The sequence below is a fragment of the Tiliqua scincoides genome, chromosome 6, assembly GCF_035046505.1.
Source record: "Tiliqua scincoides isolate rTilSci1 chromosome 6, rTilSci1.hap2, whole genome shotgun sequence".
NCBI classification, from domain to species: Eukaryota; Metazoa; Chordata; class Lepidosauria; order Squamata; family Scincidae; genus Tiliqua; species Tiliqua scincoides.
Genome location: NC_089826.1, coordinates 3,872,986 through 3,892,711, shown reverse-complemented (window position 1 = coordinate 3,892,711; position 19,726 = coordinate 3,872,986). Strand labels below are relative to the sequence as shown.

Sequence of the window (19,726 nt, the reverse complement as noted above, 5' to 3'; positions counted from 1 at the left end):
CAGAAGTAAGTCCCAATACAGTCAATGGGGCTTACTCCCAGGTAAGTGGGGACAGTATGGCAGCCTCAGAGCCCCATTCCCTGCATGTCTACTCAGAAGAAAGTCCCATTACAGTCAAGGGCCTTACTCCCAGGAAAGTATGCAGCCCCAGTTGCCAACGCGGGCGCGCACGTGCAGCAGAGGGGCTGCTCTGCGGGTTCTGTCCCTGCCTCCCAAGCGCGGAGGGCGGCGAGGCACCAAAGGGGAACAGCCGAGAGACAGAGAAGGGGGGAGGACCGAGGAGGAGACAGCATCATGGGCGGGGTCGCGCGGTGGGCGGGACGCCGCGGCAGCGACCAATCGGCCGCGGCGTCTGAACGGGCCAATGGGGAAGCGGCTTCCATGCGGGCGGCGTGTGGGCTGAGGGAAGCGGGAGGCGCAGCTGCTGAGGGAAGGAAAGGCGGGCAAAGCGAGGGCGCGAGCGGGCGCAGCGAGGAAGAGGAGGAGGCGCCTTCCTCGCCGCGCGCTCCCGGCCCGCAGGCGCCTCACGCTGGACTAGCCCCGCTGCCCCCGTGGATGGAGCGGCACCGCGGCGCGGGCAACGGCGGGCAGGCTCGGGGGCCGCCGCTCGGCGAGGGGAGGAGCCGCCGCAGGGACCGGAGGGGCCCGCCCGCCTCGGGGCTCTGAGGGAGGCCGCAGCAGCAGCGCCCCAGCCGCTGTAAGTCTCTGAGTCATTCCCTCGCTGGCCCCGCCCTCGCTCCCTGGCCCCGCCCCTCGCGCCCTGGCCACGCCCACCAGAGGAAGCGGGCGAGTGGGAATGGGAGGAGGCTCTGCGCCGCCCCTCCTGCTGTGACCCCGCCCTTTGGAGGGAAGCCACGCTTCCTGTGCGCAGCCACGCCCACTGTAGAAAGTGGGAGGGGCGAGTGGGGATGGGGAGAGAAGGAGGAGTCTATGAGCCACTCCCTCCTGCCTTGGCCCCATCCACCAGAGGAAATATTTTTTGACCCAGCATGTGATGGGTCTGTGGAACTCCTTGCCACAGGATGCGGTGAAGGCATCTGGCCTACGTGCCATGCAAGGGCGATTGGGGGAAAAGGCCTTTGCAGGTTGCAAGCCATGATGGGTGTCCCTCCTGTGTTCAGCTGGTCTTAGCTCTAGTTGTGAGCCTTTGGAACCCCTTGCCACAGAATGTGGTGATAACACCCGAAGGCCTGGATGCCTTCAAAAGAGGACTGGTCACACTGATGGAGAAGTTCATCAGAGGTTACAAGCCTCTGTTCATGTACTTACTCTGTATGTTCATGTACTTACTCTGTGGAACTCCTTGCCACAGGATGTGGTGGTGACACCTGAAGGCCTGGACAGGGGACCACCTTAAAAGGGGACTGGACAGATTAATGGAGGAAAAGTCCATCACAGGTTCCAAGCCATGATGGGTGTCCCTCCTGTGTTCAGCTTGTCTCATCTCTAGTTGTGAGCCATCCTTTGTCTTTGGAACTCCTTGCCACAGGATGTAAGTGTGAATGGGTGTTTCTATTTGCAAGACATCTTTCTCTTTCTCTCCTAAGAATTCCATTAAGCCATTGGTTCCCAGACTGCGAGTCCTGGCTCCCCAGGGAGTTGTAGAAACCAGTCAGGGGAACCCCCGAATCCTTGTGAAAACCTGCTGCCCTGTACAATGTATAGGATTGTAGCCCTAATGGGGATGGCCCAGTTGGTCAAAAAAGTTTGGGAACTACTTCATTAAATTGTTTTCTATCCCTTCCTCCTGCTCTCTCTGTTGGGACTGGGAATTTGAATCCTTAGAAGAATTTGAATTCTAGGAGCTAGAATCCTATCTTCTCTGCTTCTTAGACCCCCTTATTGCTTGTGTGTGTTGTGTTGTAAAGCATCTTTTCTGAAAAAGCATCAGTATATCCTTTCAGATATCCAATTTTGATACAGGGTTTATACCAGTAAATCAGGTGTTGGAAACTGCACAACCCTGGAATGGATGCTGTATAGCATCTCTCCTAACCCTCAGCTGCCAGCCAAGAAGCAAAAAAGCATGTGGTTGAGGAAATGTAGCAACTTGACAGATGGTCATTTTTGGGGATGGGAAACTGATTGGCAGGAGTTTTAGGGCATACTAGAGGGGGTGCATTATTTTCAGTGCTTTATTAGTGGAATTCATTGCCACAAGATTTGGTGGTCTAGGTTAACCCATCCATTAGGATGACCACTATGATGGTCTTAAACAAGGATTGGCAAAGCCATGTAGAGCACATCAATGGCTACTAAGTATGATGGCTATGTGCTGCCCCTGGGTTCAATGACTGTCTACTTCTCACTGCTCTCAGGAGAGCAGTGGTAGGGGAGAGGTATGCTTTTCTTTCCTGCTAGAGGCAGCTGGTGGGCCATGATGGGAAATAGGATGCTGGGCTAGATGGGTCTGTGCCCTGATCCAGCAGGACTTTTGTCATGTCCTTATGGTTTTGGGCTTGTATGTGGCTATCTAGCAAAGCCATTTGCTGAGGATAGTTTCATGAGTTTGCAAGCCAAGTCTGCTCCCTCCCCCCTTCAGTATACAAACAATAACTTCAGGTATCTGAATGCTGTACAACATGCTTTCAATAGTGAGAAATTACAGTTGATCATAAAAGCGAAATGTTTCGCATCGTCAATATTAAAATTTCATACATTCTAGAATAACTAGTTCTTATACAACATCTAGCCTATACTATTCTCATCACCTGTTTCAACACTTATTCTTCCTCATGCTATTGCCATTTCCTTAAATCAATAAATGCATATTGATCTATATTAAAGAGCTGACTTTAATGGATAAGAACCTCTAGTTGCAAATGTGCATGTTACTCTCATCCATTTCAGCAGTATCTCCCCTCCCCCCCATGTTGTGGTTGATACCTTGGCATAAGACCTCATTGATATTGAGAAGGCAACATTTTCTAGAGTTAGAAGAAGCCATTATGTTAAGCCATTTGGTTTAAAACATGGTTCCTTTCTCCCTTCCCCACCCCCAAAGACAGTGAGTGGGTCTTTGCAAGGTGGGAGCAGCACAGCAGGCAGGTGATGGTACACCTGTGGGAGGGATGTGGCTATCCAGCCCAGGACCTTCAAAGAAGCATGGTTTAAGGAAGGCAGGTGCAGAGCTTGGGGCTTCCCACTTCTGTGCTCAGCTGCTGTCTCTAGAAGAGAGCATGGAAAGAATTGGGCAACTGACCTGTCTTGTCACATGTGTGTCCATAATATACTTTTGGTCCTGTTCTCAGGGAGTAGGAGATAACAGGTTTGACTGTGCTTCTCTTCCCAAAAGTTCTGCAGGAATATGTAACAAGGCTGAAGGTGCTCATCACTTAGCATCTTAGGTATCAGATTGGTAACAACTTTGCAGTTCAGTAAATTCTTAATACATTGATACCACTTTCCAGTGTCTGGTTTAAAGTCACTTAGCAGGAGTCATAAATCACCATGTTCAGTAATCTGCAGTAGATTTCTTTGCTTGGAGAGAAGTTGGATGACCACAGTAAAACCATGTTCCACCAAAGATGTTGCTAGAAATGCAACAAGGAGCTTCTTAACCATGACCCATAGTGCAGGATAGCTATCTCAGGCAAGGTGAGCCCGAAAGGAACACCCACATAAAGCTAAGTTAGTGTACAGCTAGGTTAGAATCTGCTTCTGGGGGTATTGCCAAACAACAATTTCAGCCCCCGCCACAGAACAATAACTTTGGATTCTACAGTAGTTTTTAATTACTATGAAACACCAGCCATAAGAAGTAGTAAATATAATGGGGGATACCTAAAATGGAGGACCAATATTTTAGCAGCAGTTTCCAGGAGGAATAGTCTCTAATTAAATGTAACCAAGGCCTGGTCTCTGAGGCTAGCAAGGAGATTTTGCCCACATTAAACAGAGCTCTAAGTATGAGAGCAAGCCTGGGGGGGGGGGATGGAGGGCACATAGGACAGCAATAGACCCTTCTCTCAGAGAAGAACTGAAATGCACTCCCCTGGATCCCACCCCACCAAATATTGACCTGTGGTTTAAGGATGTAAGAAAGCAGCCTCTTACTTCAAACACTAATGAGCAAGCTATTGCTGTGATAATGATAACACTAACTCTGACCCAGAGCTGCTGCCAGCTGCTGTCTGAAGAGCAAGAAGGTAGCAAGGATTATGCAAGTGGTTCCCAAACTCTTCTGACTCATGGCTTCCTTCACCTATTGGCTTTAGCCACGGCTCCCCATGTTTTTGGAGGTGGAGTAAGCCTGGCCTTGGTAGTACTTCCATTTTTCTCCATGAAAATAATTGAGATGAAGGTATCATAGGAGTGTTTCTCCTGGCTCAAGCCTTATGGTTCTTGTTTTACATGTTCTTCGAATCTGACATGCCTGCTATTCTAAATGTTTTAATCATCAGTCACATTTGGTACATATGTGTTCTGGACTAGAAAAACTAACTGGAGAAATTAAAGGGGGCAGAAGTACCAGGAGACCTGCTTACTAGAGGTTCACACTCCCCAACTTCGCAGCCTTCACTCTATGAGGTTCTAAGGTACGATTCACAGGCAAAAAAGACAAACACTGAGTATAGGTTCTTGTGCACATTCACTTGACTGGCCAAACTCACCAAACAGGCAAGTCCTCAGGACAAACTGTCCTACAGTAGGTGTTATGACCCCTTAAAAGGCACCACTCCTTCAGCTAGGGAAGCTGAAATTCTGTGGGCTAACTCCCTAGCCCTTGCAAGCACTGAGTTCCCCCACAAACTCCAGGGACTCACAGCCCAGTCCTGAGCTGCCCAGAGCACGGGGCTGCAGCAGCCCCGGAAATGGCTGAGCACTATCCAGGCAGCACCAGCGGCCCCTCAGGGGAAGGGGAACTTTTGTCCCTTTCCCCCAGGTAAGGCACATAGCCCCGCAGTGGTGCTACTTGATTCTACGGCTACCCTTGGGTGGTGGCCCGACATGGAGGCTTAGGATCTGGTGGAGCAGAGCTCTACCGGTCCTGCTGCCCTCCCCCACCCACCCATTCCCTCCCCTGGCACACCTTCCCCGCCCTCTGCCCACCTCCCCCCATCCTGGAACACTGCCTCCACCATGCTCCCACATACCTCTCCACTGCCCAGCAGTCTGCGTGAGCGGTAGAGCACAGGTGATCCACCAGCCCAGCACCAGCTGGTGCTAGGTCTTCACAAACGTGCCTTACGGCACATTTGCAACAGTGCACGCCAGCAGTAAGCTGGCACGCACTGGTTAGGATTGGGCACTCAGGCCTCAAAGCTCTGGTTCACTTCACAGTAGTATACTGGGAGCCCAATCCTATGCATGTCTAGTCAGAAGTAGGCCCAATTATAGCCAACGGGGCTTACTCCCAGGAAAGTGTGGATAGGATTGCAGCCTGAGTGGCCTAAGCCAGACTTAGATAAATCCCATTGTACTTGTACAGACACTAATCTGTAATAATATAATGGTTTATTTAAAGAATAGAATTAAGGTTACATATCATTTTGAAAGACATTTAAGTATTTCAGTGAATAAATATCATACATACACAGTACTAAAACAGTAAAGCTAAGCTTACTTATTCCTTCTGTTCACCTGGATCTTTCCCATTCCTGAGCGTGAGCAAAAGGTAACTCTTCTACCTATCATACCATGGCTCTTATGAACAGATATCATGATGGAATGTCAAAGAGCAGTTCATTCAGCTACAGCAGGACTTTTCAAACTGGGGCATCATGACGCCCCAGCCTTCGGGCCCTGGCCCCTGCCCCCTTAAGGGGCAGGGCAGCCTGGAGGCAGGGAGGAGGCAGCGGAGGCTGCAGGGGCTTGGGTACACGTACCCAGGCCCCTGCAGCCTCCCAGGGGTGCGGGGAGCCCGGCGCGACCTGCAGCAGGGCTCCCTGCAGCAGCGAAAGTAGATGCGGAGCGATCATGCTGCACTTCCGCTGTAGCGGAGGTGGGGTGCGATCGCTCCGCATCTACTTTCACTGCTGTAGCCCCCCTGAGCGACGCGATCCTGGGGATCGCACCGCTGCCTTCCCCCGCTCCTGCTGCCTCCCCCCTCCCGCCCACGCAAGAACTTGGTGGCTCTCAAACTCTCCCAGAGAGTTTGAGAACCACTGAGCTACAGGGTTTTTAATATCTTAAACTTAGCTTTTAGCCAACCAGCGATTCAGACCTTCCAGAAAATGATCTTATTACAAGAGGTGACTATAAATCACTTCACCCCTCCCAAAGATTCACAGCTGCAAAGCATTCCCAATTAGCAAGACCTTGAGGCTCCAACATGTTTCTCTCTCACAAGGCTAAATTGAGATTCAAGATATAGTACTTCCTCTTGGCCTTCCAACTAGCGCTGGTCCCGTAGCTGCCACCACCAAATGGCTGTGGCCTACGGCATGGAATCAGATTTAAGCCAGTGGCTTTAACTTGTTTTTCACATTTCCTGTTCATCATTTGGGGGAATATCTCACCCATGAACTGGCCTTTGCATGGGGTCCTGGTTTCCTATCCCATAGTCATAATGGAAGGCCATGTGTCTGTTTTGTTACTGCATGCTTAAGGAAATCAGTACATAGAGAACTCTTGATTTCTCTATGCTTAAAATGGAATTTATTTATTTAAAATATGTATAGCCCATTGTCCTCAAAAGGAATACTATAGTGATGTTACCTATAGGTTCGTATCTGTGATATCACCTACCTTGTTTTCTCTGGAATTCTTTCTCCTCTTTCATAAAGCCCCGTCCTCATATGATGCTGAGCCTAAGTTAGCCTGTGTGGTAACTGAATATTCTTCCACAGTTTTGTTCCCTGCTTCAACTTTTCCTTCTCTATGACCTCTGTTATGTCTCTCTTGAATTGTGGGCCTTCAGGGCAGGGCCTTGTTTTGTGTTCTCTTTCACTCCTTGTGAAATGCATATGCAAAATATGTATGCTTCCATGCATATGGATGGTTCTCTATAAATTAGTTCACCTGTTTTTCCTCTGTTTTATCTTTGCATGCAACTCTGGCTGTATTGTGGTGGTTATTGAAACCATTATCTGTCTCAAGGCTTTCAAATTTGAATGTCCATTTGCCAGTTCCTACTTCCTCTAGCACAGTGATTTTTGACCTTTTTCATCTCGAAACACACTGAGAAAGTGTTAAAATGGCCAAGGCACACTGTATTGCTGGCCAGGGGCTCCCATCCCCAATGATCTTACAAATGTATGACCTTCCCCCAAACTCCTGGGGCATACCATTGGGGGCACACCAATGTGCCATGGCACAGTGGTTGAAAATTGTTGCTCTAGCCCAACATATTCAGTTGCTTACCTTTCTCGTATGCTACTATGTCTAGGTGTTGCTGTTGTAGCAACTGCATTACTGTGTGTTTTGAAGAACACATGTGTGAAGTTTTCCACCAACTTGTTTTGCTGGTATGTAAACTGCTTTGTGAACTTTTTTGTTTTGAAAAATGACATATATTCATAATAGTAATAGATCTATATAGGAATGAGTAACTACTTGGCCTTCTTGTCATACACTCTATCATACACTCAAAGACAATGTTTGTTACCTGATCTAATAACTGGATTATTTGATTTGGATAGCATGTGTCATGTGTTGCTTGACTGGTTACAGTTTAGAAGTGTAGTGCAGTAGTTTACCTAAGATTTCTACTATTTTAATTCTTTAACATATTAAATTGATACCACAGTGAGAGAAAGCGACTTGGAGACTCTGGTGCTGGCTAGTTGCTGTGACACGTGGTCTAATTCTATTGGAAAATCACATGAGAATGAGCTGGTGGGTGACAAGCCAGAGTCTAGTTCCTGCTCCTTTGGCAATTCATATGACTACAACAGTTGCTTCCTCTGTACACTTTGCTTATAGTTTGCCTCTGAGCAGGTGGGAGTGGGAAAAGATTAGACTTTGGGGCTTCCAGTTTCCAATTGTTAATTCTGTGGTGAAAACCCTAACAGGATTTAGGTTAATATTTTGAAAGTATTATTCTGAATGATGATGTCCACAAAGGAAAATACAAACGTTTGATCTGAAGATTAATAAGGATGCCAAAATATTCAAAATTCTAAAGGCTTCACACCTGTTATGGGTTTTGAAGAATTGAAAATGTCAGTACAGGAACAAGCAGGTGTTCTCAAGGGAATGCTAATGGGACATAATTACAGTCATCTTAACCTTGCTTGGTGTTTCAGAATGGTACATTTCACCTTCTGCTTCTTCATTCCCTGTCATTTGTGTAAAGTAGCTAAAATGGAGATATCATCCCTTCAAATTACCAGCTAGGAAGTGAAACTCATGTGCTATGTTTTTGGTAGCTAAGCCTCATAAATAAAACCATGACCTGACCGCTTCCTTGTTTTCTGCTTTATGTTACAGTTTAGGGAATGCCTAGAAATTGCAGGCCAGATCCTTATCATTTGATGTGTTTATATTTTATTTTTATATGTCTATATTTTATATCGATCTAAAACAAAACGCAGAGCTATCATTAGAAACATTCATTGGGGTGTGAGTGGACTCTGTTGCATTCTATGGCCAAGCAGGGAGTAATGTGAGAAATTGCAAGGATGGTAAATTCGTCACAAGTGTGAAAACACCAGTTTCTTGTATCATGGCTTCATCTGTTGTGATTTCTGACACTGTCTAGTCTAAATGCTACATAAGAGCCCCGCTGGATCAGACCAAAGGCCCATCTAGTCCAGCTTCCTGTATCTCACAGTGGCCTACCAAATGCCCCAGGGACCACACAAGACCACAAGAGACCTGCATCCTGGTGCCCTCCCTTGCTCTTGTGCCCCTGCTCCCCAAACTACCTGTCTTTTGTACATTTATTTTTCTTTCTTAGATTTCTTTTTTACCTGCCATTTTGCTCAAAACAAAATGAAATTTGTCAAGATGAAGAAGTGTTTAGAGCTCTGTCCAACGAATCAAATATTTAAAAGTTTCTGTTCAGAATTGGCTTGTATGCCCATGTAGAATAATCTTCTGGTTCTCAACGAATGTTTACAAGAAATCAGCAGTGCTTCCAATGTAAATTTGACCAAAAGGAGGAAAAACTCCGTTTAGGTGCAATTTGATTTTAATTTTGATGTTCTGGGGTGTCACCAGGCATGGAAAAAGTGATAGGAAGGGAATGATTATTTTTTCTTTCTCAGGCTAAATATAGGATGACATTAAAACCTGGGAGGAGCCAGATCTTGGTGTGAAAAAATCCTGGCTCATTTTAATATTTTCTGCATCCACTGACTTTTCCATGCTTCTTTTTCCCTGTGTGCTGTGAAGGACTGATTCGTTGTTGTAAACTGAGAGGGTCTGACCCTGCCAGGGGCCTCCGGAACGGAACTTGATGCTGCATTCAGTGGTCTCCCTGTGCTTATGTTTGTATGTATGTGTTTCGTCAGGAATTAGCCACCCTCCTCTCTCCCTTTGGCTTTAGGAAAGTTTGCTGAGAGCATACCGGATGCTGTGAAAATGCTTGTGGGTTTTCTTTTCTGTTTTTTTGTCTGGGGATTTCTAGAAGAGAGAGGAATAATGGGAAGGGAGCGGACAGCAGTTATGGATCTCTGGAACCTGCTATGCTTAGTGCTACAAAAACAATCCAACAGACGCAATGGCAGTTTTTTGCTTGTATAAAGAAAAGTTTCAGATCCGTCTACCTAGAGGGAGGTGGCTGAAATTCACTATCAAAAATAAGTAGTCTTAAACTGCAAGAATATGGGCAACAGCCATCATTCCAGCTGTCTGGAAAAGATACATGGATTTTAAGAATTAAATGGGCATGCATCTTCAGTCAGAGTGTAGATGATATCCGACTTCAGTGCTGTCTGTAAAAAAGAGCAACTACGTTTATGGAGTTTTTTATTTCCTGGATTGTCCTTTCCTGGACAATCTGCTTAGCAAATTTGTGTGTCGTCTCCTTTTTGTTTGATAGGCAAGCCACTGAAACTGTGTGTGCCGTAACCTTGAGGACCAGGAGTGCCAATTGTTAGCCATTAGTAAATCTGCACTTGGTAGAAATTCCTATTTGTAAGCACACTGGTATGATATTTGTAAATATTGATCAAGCAAGACTGTGGGAAAATACATTTTCAACTCCAGAGATACTATAGACTTTAAGTTGCTCTTCTGAGCTTGCATTTTGATAGCGTTGTTATTAAAACATGGCATGGAGTGCAGTTCCAGCCTTTGAAGCCACTGTGAGCTTTGCTACTGATCAGGACTGAAATCAAAGACTAACCTCAGTACTGTTAATCTACTCACATGAATGTATGAGAAATTTTGACACTTAGGGTTTTCTTGGCCAATTGGCTGAGCTGTTTGCTTTATTTGCTTAGATTACTATAACGCTACTTTAGATGAATACATTTTAAAAATGCTTAAATTAGATATTACAAGGATTTGAGCTATTCTTGCAAATTAAGTGGCTGGAAGTGAGGATGTGATCTTTCTGGTTCGTGTCATTGAGGATTTTACATCTTTGCTTCTCTTGCCACTGGGATTGTCTGGAGATCACTTCAAAAGGGACGTTTGCTCTTTTGTTCTGACACGTGTAAGTATTCTAAGTATTCTTAGTACTAAGTACAGGGCAGAAGCATATCCAGGTGTGGCTTTTCTCTGCTTGGGTGATGCCTAATGATTGTGTACTGTCTGTTTTTGACAGATAAGGATCCTGCTTTCATCTGAATGCCCTATAGAGTTAGTTGCTCCTGGGTTTGGGTGATGCAAGGAGTGGTACTGTTTTTCTTTCTTTAAACTTTCTAAAGTGGGAGCATTATAAATAGGATCCTGATGAGGCAGATGATGGCATGTATTCCATGAGTAATCCAAGGTGACACCATTTTTTATTGTTTACTGTTGTTCAGTTTTGAGTGTATTGGATAATTCAGTGACCTTGTTAGTCTGTGTAAGGTGGTGTTCTTGTGGGCATTGTGGGGCTGCTTTTAAAGTCAGACTTTTTTGGTATGGAATAAGTGATGCCCTCTTGTTTCATACATACAATAGTGTGAAATGGCTTTGTGTCATGCAAACGAACATACTCTAAGCATGTGTTCAAGTTAACTGTTGGTAAGTTACCTGTTCTTGAAGATAGAGAGGAGTCTTTTAAAATTATTCTACCTTCCAATTCTCTTCTTTCTATGATGAAATGTTCAGTTTATGTGTTTCCACCCTATCAGCAGCCATTTGCTTACAAGCACCTGAATTCCCCTCCCCCTCCCAAGTAAGGCAAATAGCAGCTCAGGGTTGTCTTGATGGGAGGAAAGAAGGAAGGAGTTAAATAGCCTTCTCCCACTGCTGCTCCAAAGAAATGCCTCTCCTCTGTGCTGTATTTCAGTGAAGGGGGGGAAGTATTTTGGATTGCCCTTGTACATACATTGGCTCTAAGAACTAGTTTTTGGAAGTTGATCAGTCTTGCTGGTTCAGTGTTACCTTTGTTTCTAGTATTTACGTAGAACTTCGGCCTTAGAAAAATTTTGTTTATTGGGAAGCATGGAAAGTAAGACCTGCTGTGAGTGTTCTGTAATTGGGACAGAAATGTAGGATAGAAGGATCATCAACTTAAAAATCATAAAAGTAGTGAAATGTTGCATTTCTCCCCTCAGCTTAGGTCAGTGGTATTCATACTGGGGCATCATGACGCCCCAGCCAGAGGGCCCTGGCCTCTGCCCCTTTAAGGGGCAGAGGCAGGGGGCAGGCAGTGTAGGGCGGTGGCAGGGACAGGGGGGAAGTCACCAGGGCTGCAGGGACTGGGATGAACTCACCAGTCCCTGCAGCAGAGCCCTGCACAAGCATCTGCTCCACTTCAGGTTTTGCGGAGGCACTTCACTTTCACTTTCTGCAGGCTGGGGAGCCCTGCAGATGCAGGGCTCCCCACACCCCCAGGATGCTGCTGCAGGGACTGGTGAGAACATCCCAGTCCTTGAAGCCCCCCTGAGCAATGCGATCCTGGGGATTGTACTGATTGCTCTGAAATTGACTGTAAAATTAGCTTTTGGAAGTTGGTCTGTCTTGCTGATTAAGTAGAATTTTTTTTCTAGTACTGGGTAAGGGCAGAATGACCTATTTGCCAAAGGCAGAGGGTGCTTACTTCTAAATGAGACATATGTGTATATCTTGTGACCCTAACTCCTGATGTCTCTAGAGCAAGATTCCCATCCTTGCCTTTGAATGATCCCATGATGGAATATAAAGAAGTGAGATGTCCCTTACTCAAAGGCATCTTAATGGAATATATAACATTTGATTAGAAGATAAAGTTAAACTTTTCAAACATTTGAAAGTGCTACATAAATGTTAATAGGTGGTCATTTGTAAATATTTGACTGATGAATTGACCAGCATCCCAGCTCTGTCTTGTATTTAGCTGGCTGGATGCCTTTTGATCATAGGGCACAGAGGCTCAGTGGTTGGTAGGAAACTTGGTTCCTTCTGCTACTGCAAGCTGTGCTGAACTTTCAAGGGAGCCATTCACCCATCTGTGAGTTATTCCTGCTAATTATTCATTTTGAAAACATCTCTGTTGAATGTGGGAGAATAATTGTAGGCCTTACACTGGTAGGATTTACAAGCTGCCTGAATTGGGTAGTAATTATGCCACATCAGAAACTATCTATTTTCACTTCCTATGTTTCTTTTCCTCTTCTTCCCCCAGAAACCAGTGGGAACAAGCTAGGCAAATTTAGGTTGAACATGAAAGTCAGAAATATTCTTCTGCCTCTCCCCTCCAAACCATGGTTGGCTTCACAGTTCCTGGGAATTGAGAAGAGTTGTCTCAATACAAATGCAAGGAGGAGAGGGAGAAAGAAAATCATGTCATGACCTTTAGTCAGGAGCCAGGCTAGTCTAGCCCAAAATGGGTTTCACAGGCTGGGGTTTCACTTAGCTTTATAGCTGGATATTAAGTAGTGTTGTGAGCATGTACCTTTTCCCTAACTAGAGTGGTGCGCACTGGCTGTGCTGTTGCTGAAGAAAGCTGCTCTGGCCTCTGCCACATGTCTTGTTTGTCTTTACAACTTTTATTTCATTGCACATGTTGTGGGGTTACCTGGGGGTAATCCTTGCCTAAAATGCTGTTGTTTAATGTCAGGTTACTGATGGGAATCAGCATGTCCATTCAGGACTTGGTCCTGGGTGAGTTTTCTGACCTGACCTATGTGAGGTGTGTCCTATTGCTACTGTGGAAGTGTGCCTGACTGGGACACAGGAACAGACCCTTACAGTGTTAGCATTTAAGGTGTGGAACTCCCTCCCCAGTCCTAACCAGCCTTTAAAAGGGCAATATACACTCACCTCATCAGGCTGGGTTTTGCTAGATGTTTTCTGCTCCCTTGTGTGTGTGTGTGTCATTGTCTTGGTCTGTTGTTGTTTTGCTGCTAAGGAGTTTTGCTTTTATGATGTGTTTAAAAATTGTTGTTAGCTGTCTTGATGGTCCCTTTGAGAACACAAAAGCAGTTTATGATTATTTTAAATAAATTAAAGGTTAGATTACTATAACAGCCTCTGGATGGGATTGCCTGTGAAAATGTTTGAAAATTTTAGCTGGTTCAAAAATGCATTGTTACGACTCTCTTGACTAGAGCCAGTGCTTTTGGAGGGGGCATGGGACAGGACCTATGTGGTTCTCTTTTTATACTGACTGCATTAACTCTGTCCATCTCTGGGCACAATTCCTAAACATATTGGGATAAAGCCCTAGGCATCTTTGGATAAGGGCACTTAAAGGATTCTCTCCTCCTATACAGTCTTTTGAGTTCAGCAGAAGAGGGACTTCTGTGTCTTTCACTGATGTTTAAGTATGGCATGAAAAAAGGAAAGGGCTTTTTGACTGTGGTGCTCAGGATATGGAACTCTCTGCCTGGGGACTATCCAGCCCCCATGATCCATTGTCCTCTTAAGTGGCTTTTCATTTTGGCAGGCATTTGGCCATGCTGTGATTTCTGCTTCCCTTTGGATGCTGCAATTTTTGGTCTGTTGGTGTTTTATATTATGATGATTGATTTTGTTTTCCATTATGTTTGTGTGACATGTTCCTATTTGGTTATTACTTACCTAAAAGATTAAAAACACAACTGCTTGCTCAGATCCACATTATATGTTACCTTAAACATGTCATTTTACCTTGATATGGTTTAGTTTTTCTTTGGTATCTTAACAGCTGGAGGGGTAATACTGACCTGAACTGGAACAACTGTAGGGACAAAGCATAAAAAAAATACAACAACCCTGCTTTCCATTCTGATCTGGATTCTCTGTTTTCCCCCACCTCCAGCTGACATTTATTTTAATAATAATAATAATAATAATAATAATAATACAGGTATTTATATACTGCCTTTCTTGGTCTTTATTCAAGACTTTATTCAAGGCAGTTTACATAGGCAGGCTATTTAAATCCCCGCAGGGATTTTTAGAATTGAAAGAAGGTTCTATCTTTCAAGAACCACAACATTCAGATGTTTCTTTCTTATCTGGTTTCACATTCTGTCCTCCATTCTCCCACGCTCAGAGCAGATGGAATAACTCGGCTCAGCTTGTCAGCTGCTTCAAGGTCGCATGGTGCCTTGTGGTCGAACTGGCGACCTTGTGGATGTTATCTTCAGGCAAAATGGAGGCCCTACCCTCTAGATCAGACCTCCTGCCCTTTTGTTGTTTGTTTTATAAATACCCTGCCTTCCACCTGAGTCCTAGGTGGCATACAGTTTTCAAAATAAAGAATAATACCAAATGTTAGCAGTGATTAAAACTCAGAACAAATCAAAGTGAAACTAAGTTGGATACAGCAGCATTCATACTGGAGCAGCAAAAGCTTGCTAAAAAAAAAAAAAGGCAAGTCTTCAACAGACAGTGAACGATTGTCAACCAGGGATTCTGTTGTGCTTCATGGGGCAAGGAGTGCCACAGGACAGGGGTTACCCTTGAGCAAAACTTCTTCCAGTTAGGTAGCTGCCAGCTGCACTTCAGAGAGAGGCAGCACCTGCAAGAAGGCTTTCCTAAAAGATCTTGCAGGATAGCTCAACTTTTGGGGGTCATAGTCCTTGAGATAAATTGGTCCTAAATGGTTAGGGCTTTAATGGTTGTAACCTGTACCAATAGTTATCACTTGTAGCCTGTGCAATTGCATCAGCAATGGTGTCCCATGAATGGGTGCCTGACAGCTGCATTTTGCACCGGAAGAAGAACTTGCAACACCCTCTTCTCCTCACAAATGGCAACAGAGTTGCTGAAGAAGGAACATTTTGCCAACAGCAGTGATGAACCAACTGGATGAAATCCCAAGTGCATTTCATGGTGGTGGTGGTGGTGGAGATGTGTGAGTAACACTGTTGCTAGGCAGACGTAGAGGGCAGAGACTGTTCAGTTAGAGCCCAGCAAAAGCAGTTTTTAGCCTAGAATTGTCTCTGTAGACACAGTGAGGACTGAGCCACTGAAACAAGCCAGGATTAAGCCAGTATTCTCGGTTTTGGTGCACTGCAGAATAATGATAATGACAAACTTTAGTTAACAAATCTACTTCAAACCCTGGGTTCAGATTATGGTTTAATCCAGCTTTGTCCAAAATTAAAATACAGGGGATTGAAAGTTTTGGTTTGGACGATTAAACCAATCATAGTTACATAAAATAAACCATGGTTGGGCAATGATACTTTCTGCTTCTGTTGATGATCCGTCTTCATCGTAGTGTTGATCTCCTTCATTTTCGAGCCTTCCCTCTTTTTAACTGCATCTTCTTCTAAATGCTCACTAGCTTTATTGAACACACAATGAGATATGCCAATGAGTACAGAACAAAACAATACCCTAATTCTTGCAATAGCTTCACTTTTATGCATTGCAGAGCTTAAATATAGTAGCCCCCTTGGAGCATGCATAAGAAGCTTTTGCTCTTAAGGAAAACATTTTGTTAAAATGTGGGGCAGTGCAGTGATAACACAAGAACTAGGGGACTGTGAATGTATTTGAACAAGTTCCTGTACCTATTGGTTTTATGGTGGCAACTTCTGGATTTATGGTGGTAACTTCTGGTGTGAGCGAAATTGGAGACCACGGACTTATAATTCATCTTACTTCTAAAACCAATGTGATAGCGTGTGCCAAATCTTTTTAAATAGTTTGGATTTGAAAAATGGTTTGTGCACGATCTATTGAGGTTCATACTTGGGAGTTCAAGTGTAGTGTTCTGAATTCTAAATGCAAATTTCCGTTCTGACTGTTTTGAGGAAACCCACTCTTCAGTGCACGAGAAAGGTGACTGGTTATACTTCTGGGTTCTGGTTGCTCGCTTGTATTTCTGTATCTGGAAAATCTATACAGCATATTTAAAGAGTGGTGAACTGATAATCTGTGGAATTCCTTGCCACAGGATGTCGTGATGGCATCTGACCTGGGTGTCTTTAAAAGGGGATTGGACAGATTTATGGATAAAAAATCAATCACAAATTACAAGCCATGATGGAATATGCGTTATTGTGGTTTTAGAAGTAGGTTATCTCTGAATGCCAGATGCGGGCGAGTGGCAGCAGGATATAGGTCTCTTGTTGACTTGTGTGCTCACTGAGACATCTGGTGGGCCACTGTGAGATGCAGGAAGCTGGACTAGATGGGCCTTTGGCCTGATCAGCAAGAAGGCTGTTCTTGGTTCTGCTGGCAAGAGGAGCTTGGGCTGCCCTGGCAGTGAAAGAAAAGCTTTCTGGGCTTTGGGCCTTTGGCATGTTCCAGTGGGGCTCTTCTTACATTCATATGGTTTAAATCCTTTCCCCATTTGTTTTTTAGATTCATGTGTTCTTATGTATATGTAGCATTACTACAATAAAAACATGTGTCTACAATTAAATAAAGACTATCCAATCTAGGAGCATAATCTCAAATCTTGACCATACAGGGCATGAGCCTTCTGAGCAGCAGAATTATCTACTTTAAGCAGTTTTTCATCTGTATTCCCTAAAGAGAAAGATGAAAGTTACTAAGCAAGTTAAAGATTAAAGGACTAACTAGATGTGACATGGGAGGTTCATGATCGGGATCTCCCATGACTCATGGTTTTTTTTTTTCTTTTTAATACAAATAAATTGCCAATTTGGTTGAAGTAGTAGTGCTGGGGATGAGATCCCCCCACTTTTAGCTCTGGTGATGTGTATGTGTGCAGAAACACAAATGCAGCATCTCAAAGTATCTCCCCCCCCCCCCCCAGTAGCAACTGGAGAGAATTTTGATCAGGGTAAAGCACTGGAATAAAGGCTTCAGCACCTCCTTCCCTTCCTTAATCAAATTAGCAGCTTTATATGGCTATTTTGAAATAAACCACAAAAATGCAGGAGCTCCTGATCACAGATCTTCTGTGTCATGTTTGGTTTGACCCTAAGGCCGCAATCCACTGCATGCTTATTTGAAGTATGTCCCATTGAGTAAAGCAGCATTTGCATGTTTGCCTGGAAGCATTTCTCTCCTGTTTTGTAACTTCCTGTCCTATGAAGTCTCCTAATGGGGGAAAACAGGAAGAAGAAAGAGTTGGCTTGGACCTTTTAACTGAAAGAGTGGCCAGCTGGGGAAGTATGCGAATAGACAATAGAGAAAGGTAAGTCTTATGTACACTTCAAAAGTTAGATTACTTCCAGTTATCCTTTGGAAGGGAGGTGGGGGAGAGGGAGGTCTGATCAGACTTCTTGCTAGGAGGATGTAGTCTTTTTGATTGCAAGAGTTGACCACTTCACCAGGCTTGACAAATACTCTGATGTTGTAAAATACAAGAGTCAGTAACTTGCAGTGGCTGTGCACCAGGGAACTGCTGACAGTTGAAAATGGAATGTGTATTTATCCCTTAGTGTTGAGAATGTGCTGTTCGTCTTCTGTGCTGATTTACTAGTAAGTGCTGGTACTTTACAGAAGATCCTTCTAGGCCTAGCCAGTAATGAGTTGTGTAGTGTCATGTTATTTACTTTAAATTTGAAAATTATCCTACTATTGTCTGTGTTTTACATTTAAATATTTCTGTTCCTTTGTCTTCTGTACCTTCTGATCTGGAATTAAAGAAGTACACTTGGCTAGTAAGGGGACTGCCTTGTTGTTTGACCAGTATTTTGCATGTTTGAGTTATGGATTGAAAAGGAGAGTGGATTTGTCTGTCTAGGTTCAGACATCTTCTATCCACTGTAGAATTCTGTGTTTGAAAAGTTACTGGAATGTGAAAAGAGGGTTGTAATTTGGGGGGGGGGGCTGCTTTGTCTGCATGTGTGTGTGTATGTGTGTGTTTTTAAAATGCTGGTTGTATTTGCTGTATTTTATTGTTTTAAACTTTGATTGTTAGCTGCCTAGACTTTGTTTTCAAAGAGAGAGGCTTAAAATAAGACTCTGTAACCTTAAACACGATTGACAGATTGAACTTCTATGCTGGTTCTGGCTAATCTGCTTAGATGGCCAGATATGTTTCACTCTACCTGTGCTGGTCTAATGCTCTTTATGCAAGGTTTTGTGGAAATGGTGTGGGGTGTATAGTGCAGTACTGTATATGCAGCTAGATTCTCATAATGAGTTTTGGAAAGTCTCTTAGATGCTTTCCACACTTCAGTTGCTTCACACAGCACCCCATAAGAAAAACCCTGCTGTGCCAGGTCAATTTTTAAAAATTATCTTAAATGTTCTTTACTATTGTTTTTTAAATGTTCTAGGTTAACACTCAGTAAGTAAGTAAGTAAAAGACCCATTTAGCGCAGCATTCTGTTTCCCAAAGTGGCCCACTAGCTGCCTTTGGGAAACCCATGAGCAGAAATACTTCTCTCTCACCAGTACTCCCCTGCAACTGGTAAGTCATAGGCATGCTGCTGCTGGAACTGGTAGTGCATAGTCATCATGACTGGCAGCCATTGATAGGCCTGTCTTCTGTGAATCAGTTCACCTTCAGAGCCATCCAAGCTAGTGGCCATCACCACATTATGTGGCCGCAGATTCCAGTAACGCATCATTCACTGTGTGAAGAAGTTCCTTCTTTTGGCTGTCCTAAATCTCCTGACAGTCAGTTTCAATGAATGATTTCTGGTTCTAATATTCTGAGAGAGGGAGAAAAGCTTCTCTTTATCCACTTTCTCCATGTTGCGCATGATTTTATAAACCTTAATCAAGCCCCCTCCCCAGAATTCTTTTTTCCAGATTAAAAAGTCCCCAGTACTTTAGACATACCTCATAAGGAAGGTGCTCCAGCCCTCTGATCATTTTGGATTTCGCTCTTCTTCACCTTTCTTCAGCTCAATTATTTTATTCTTGAAGTGTGTTGACCCAAACTGGACATCGTGTTCCAAGTGAGGCAGAACCATAGATTTATATAGGTGCAGTATAATACTGGCAGTCTTATTCTTGATTCCTTACTTAACACTGTTCCCTAAGCTGTATACCTAGAATCTGAGCCCTCCACAGCTTCCTTCATGGTGCCCCAGAGCAGTCCTCCTGTAACAAGGGTGGGGCGGGGCTCTGCAAAAACCCATGTAGTTTTTACAGGGAACACTAATGACCTGTAGTATGAAATTTGCTTTTAGTGCTGCAGCAGCACACTGGATCAATGTATTCGTTGAGCTCATGACTCAGAGACCTCTGTCCTGGCTTGTCACTGTTGACTCTTGTTGTTGGCATCCTTCAGTCTTGGAAGACTATGGTATCGCGCTCTGAATAGTGGTTCTGGAACAGAGTGTCCTCTCCAGTGCGCGAAGCCTGGGTAAAGTAGATATGGAAGATAGACTGTTACTCA

The 19,726-nt window shown here is 44.3% G+C and overlaps 1 protein-coding gene across 2 annotated transcripts in view; it reads left to right on the top strand.

The window, feature by feature from the left end:
• Positions 1–410: 410 nt before the first annotated feature.
• Positions 411–19,726, top strand: part of PTPRA (protein tyrosine phosphatase receptor type A) — a 110,243-nt gene continuing 90,927 nt past the window's right edge. Inside the window, exon 1 of one of the 2 annotated variants that reach the window (XM_066631569.1) lies at positions 411–697. The gene's annotated coding sequence lies outside the window, so the exon portion shown is untranslated. Of the gene's footprint in view, positions 698–10,526; positions 10,547–19,726 lie in introns of those variants that run through there. The other variant, XM_066631570.1, reaches the window with a different exon arrangement.